Source organism: Bufo gargarizans, chromosome 1, assembly GCF_014858855.1.
Source record: "Bufo gargarizans isolate SCDJY-AF-19 chromosome 1, ASM1485885v1, whole genome shotgun sequence".
In the NCBI taxonomy this organism is placed as follows: domain Eukaryota; kingdom Metazoa; phylum Chordata; class Amphibia; order Anura; family Bufonidae; genus Bufo; species Bufo gargarizans.
The window spans coordinates 481,777,315-481,782,242 of NC_058080.1; positions in this window are offsets into that span (position 1 = coordinate 481,777,315).

A 4,928-nucleotide genomic window follows, 5' to 3' on the forward strand; every position below is an offset into this window, starting at 1 on the left:
TTTATTGGTTCCATTTAAAGGGTTTGTCTGGGTTCAGCTAGGCCCCTGACATATCCCCTTCTTCCCCCAACTCAGCCTCTCTGACATAAGCGTCGGATCATTTCATGCTCCGATGCGCCCCCCTGCCCTGCGCTGTTTATATGTTTAACACTGCTAGGTGGAGACTTCCGCCTAGCAGTGTTCCCAGTGGCATCACTGACACTGATGGGCGGGCTTTAGCGCTGCCCTAGTGCCGGTGACGTCACCGGGCTCACTGCTAGGCAGAAGCCTCTGCCTAGCAGTCCCCATGGAGAGCCCTGTACGTCACTGGATCTCCAGAAAAAACCCTTGCCCTGAGCAATTCAGTGCAGGACAAGGGAGAGCATGATATGCTCCGATGCTCATCTCAGAGGGGCTGAGTGAGGGAAATTAATTTTATTATTGAACTACAGTGATGTCAGTCAATTCAAAATTTGCAGACATTTAGAAAATTCTGTATTCACATTCTCATTAAGGGGCATTGTGTGCAGATGGCTGCAACAACAAAATGAAAAAAGTGAAAGGGTCTGACTACTATTTGAATTCACTGTAAGTAGTGTATAGCTAGTATTGGATTACATTATGTATATGATATACTTATGTACTGTCTTTTGGATTTTGTGGTTCTATGTATAGATATTTCAGAGAAAGGGTGCTGTCTCTATTATCCTTCAGCCCCCTGTGAATGTAGGGTGTCAATGCCTTTACATGGCAGTCAGGAAGCTAGTGAAGGCCAGAGGCAAGGCCTAATAGACTGCCTGTCAGTTTTCTACTGACTGAATAATACTCTGTACTACATAAGAAATAGTGTATTATCAAAGTGAACAAATGAGAACATGGTAAAGGCCACTTGTGGGATTAATAAGTGGTAAAAACATTTTTAAATGGATTTTTTTATTTTTTATAAAAACCCTCTACATCCCCACATCTTTAATGACTAGAACTACACAATGATAACATAATTGATCCCACACAGTGAACACCTTAAAAAAACACTGAAAAGGCCAGAAAAGCTCTCATAATTACCCCAAAATGGTACCAATGAAAACTTCCACATTGTCCAGCAAAAAATCAAGCCCTCACATAGCTTTGTGCAAAGAAAAATACAAAAAGGTATGGCTCTTGGACTGTGGTAATGCAAACATTTATTTATCTTTATTCAAAAACTGGGTTTTATTTAAGACCCCCAACCAAATCAGACCCTCATTCCTCATCAGACCTAAGATCAGATCCCCAATCTTCATCATATCTCAGATCAGACATAAACCAGCTCCAAACAACACTGCCACTCACCGATCCAGTGTGCTCTTCCTGAACTCACTGCTCTCTGGTCTTCTGCCGGCGCCGTGCTGCACCATGACCTGACGCTGGACTGCGCGCTTACCTTCACTATGTCCTGGCGCTGTATGCAGTCAGGACACAGCACAGCGCTGGCAAAGGACCTTGGAGCAGTGAGTACAACCAGAACCAGGAGCACTATATTCACTGCTCCCTGGCCCTATTGTGGAATTATTCCCTTCATAAGATGCACAGTCATTCTTCCCTCACTTTTGGGGATAAAACTACGGTGTTTTATGGAGCGAAAAATACAGTGTATATACAGTGACTTGCAAATGTATTCACTCACCTTGACTTTTTTCATATTTTGGTGCCTCACAACCTGGAATTAACATGGATTGTTTGAGGATTTGCATCATTTAATTTACAGATCATGTCCAAAACTTTGAAGATGTTAGTTTTTTTTTTATTGTAAAGCAAACAACAAAAAGGACAAAATAACAGAAAAAGTCAATGTGCATAACTATTCACCCCCCTAAAGTCAATTCTTTGTAGAGCCACCTTTTGCGACAATCACAGCTCCAAGTCGCTTTGGATAAGTCTCTATGAGCTTGCCACATCTTACCACTGGGATTTTTGCCCATTCCTCCTTGCAAAACTGCTCCAGCTCCTTCAAGTTGGATGGTTTGCGCTTGTGAACAGCAATCTTTAAGTCTGACCACAGATTTTCTATTGGATTGAGATCTGGGCTTTGACTAGGACATTCCAACACATTTACATGTTTCCCCTTAAACCACTCAAGTGTTGCTTTAGCAGTGTGTTTGGGGTCATTGTCCTGATGGAAGGTGAACCTCCGTCAAATCACGCACAGAGTGGTACAGGTTTTGCTGAAGAATATCCCTGTATTTAGCACCATCCATCTTTCTCTCAACTCTGACTAGTTTCCCAGTCCCGGCTGCTGAAAAACATCCCCAGAGCATGATGCTGCCACCACCATGTTTCACTGTGGGGATGGTGTTCTTTGGGTGATCTGCCATGGCAAAGACCTAGAGGAAAAAAAGAGACAATGCAGCAGCATATTATGGCGCATAACAGGTAGTATTCAGTGTTAGGACCCGTCTAACAGAGATCGCCTTGACGTTCGGCAGACGAGCTCAGATAGTTTTGTACATGGTTTTGGCCAAGCATCTCTTTATAAATAGGCGTAGCATTAGCACTATAATTTTTGGCATTATTGTACTTTAATGGATTTGCAGGGTGCTGCTGCATTGTCTCTTTTTCCTCTAGGTCTTTGCCATGGCGGCGTGCACCTGCGCACTTTTTTTGCAGATTTACAATGCTGGAGATGTGGCACTCCAGCGAGTAGTGCACTCCTGATTAGCCCGTCTGCCCCAAAGGTTGATTTTAATTAGTTTCAGTATAAAGCTGTTGCCTGCTCTCTACACTACATTCATTGCAAGCTGTCTGCCACAAGAAAAGGTATAGAGTGGGCTCGGCATGCATGTTGGTACCTGCATCCCTTGTAATGGAGGCCATTATGGCACCAAAAAGCAGAGTGGATCCAGCATGCATGTGGATCCAACACTCCCTGAACTTTATGGCGGCCATTATGGCGCATAACAGGTAGTATTTAGTGTTAGGACCCATCTAACAGAGATCGCCTTGACGTTCGGCAGACGGGCTCAGATGGTTTTGTACAAAATGCATTGGCCAAGCATCTCACTTTATAAATAGGCGTAGCATTAGCACTATAATTTTTGGCATTATTGTACTTTATCTGATTTGCAGGGTGCTGCTGCATTGTCTCTTTTTTTCCTCTAGTTCTTTGGGTGATATGATGAGTTGGGTTTGCACCAGACATAGTTTATTTTTTTTTGATGGCCGAAAAGTTCAATTTTAGTCTCATCAGACCAGAGCACCTTCCTCCATACATTTTGAGAGTCTCCCACATGCCTTTTTGCAAGTTCACAACGTGCCTTTTTGCTGAAAGTAATGGCTTTCTTCTGGTTACTCTGCCATAAAGCCCAACTCTATGGAGCTTACAGCTTATTGTCGTCCTATGTACAGATAATCCAGTCTCTGCTGTGGAACTCTGCAGGTCCTCCAGGGTTACCTTAGGTCTTTGTGCTGCCTCTCTGATTAATGCCCTCCTTGCACGTTCCATGAGTTTTGGTGGGCAGCCGTCTCTTGGCAGGTTTGCTGTTGTGCCATTGGGGATCATCAAAGATTTGGATATTTTTTTATAACCTAACCCTGACTTGTACTTCTCAACAACACTGTCCCTTACTTGTTTGGAGAGTTCCTTGGTCTTCATGGCAGTGTTTAGTTAGTGATGCCTCTTGTTTAGGTGCTGCAGCCTCTGGGGGCTTTCAAAAAAGGTGTGTATATGTAATAACCGATCATGTGACACTTAGATTGCACGCAGGTGGACATCATTTCTCTTATTATGTGACTTCTGAAGGTAATTGGTTGCACCAGAGCTTTTTATGGGCTTCCTAACAAAGGGGGTGAATACATACGCACATGCCAATTTTCTGTTTTCCATTTCTAAACAATAGTTTTATTTATATAATTTTCTTATTTCACTTCACCAGACTTTTGTGTTCTGATCCATCACATACAATTCAGATTAACAAAACATTGAATTTAAGGCTGTAATGTAACAAAATATGAAAAAAGTCAAGGGGGGTGAATACTTTTGCAAGGACTGTATGTGGTGTTTCTGTAATCATACTGACCCAGAAAATAAAAATATCCCACACAATTATTGCAATAAAAATAAGTTATAAAATGGTAGAATTGTTTTTTGCTTATTTGCCACCCAAAAAGGGAAAAAAAGCAATCAATCTTATGTACCCCAAAATGGTAAAATGAAAACTACAAGTCGTTGTGCAAAAATCAAGCTCTATGGGTGTTGTGATGCAAAAACATTTTCTTTAAGGGGTTTTAATGTGCTAAAGTATTTAAACAGAAAACTATATATAGCCGATACCACTGTAATTAAAGGGGTTATCCAATCCTATAAAATGTCCCCCCATGGGCCCCTCACAGTCAATGTACTTACCCCGCTCCCCTCCTGGTCCCCGTACCGTCGCTGCCGCTTCTCCCCGTGCACTGATGAAAACATCCGGTGTCGAAGGAGGGGGGTTAGCCAATGGCAGGCGGGGACAAGCCTCCCTAGCGTCACCGCGATTCTAGGAAGGCTTGTCCCCGTCACCGCCTGCCATGTTTTCATCTGCGCACGTGGAGAAGCAGCAGCGGCAGCGCAGGGAGCCAGGTAAGTATATTTAGTTGGGGGGCCTGGCATATAGGGGGTCAACCCCTTTAACTGTATTGACCAAGAGAATAACATTTTTGCAGTTATTTATGCTGCAAAACGAAGATCACAAATTGTAAAATGCAAAAGTGCTATTACTGTTAATCAATGAGCTATGTGTATCCCAAAAATAGTGCCGTAAAAAACTGCAACTTGTCCTACAAAAAAAGAAGCCCTACATTAACAGAAAAATAATAATAGCTCTTGGAATGTCAATGAAAAAAAGCAAAAAAAAAAAAAAATTAATAAATAATAAGTAAGGTCCAAAACAGGCCAGTTATTAAGAGGTTGAAGAGTCTGACAGATACAAACTTGA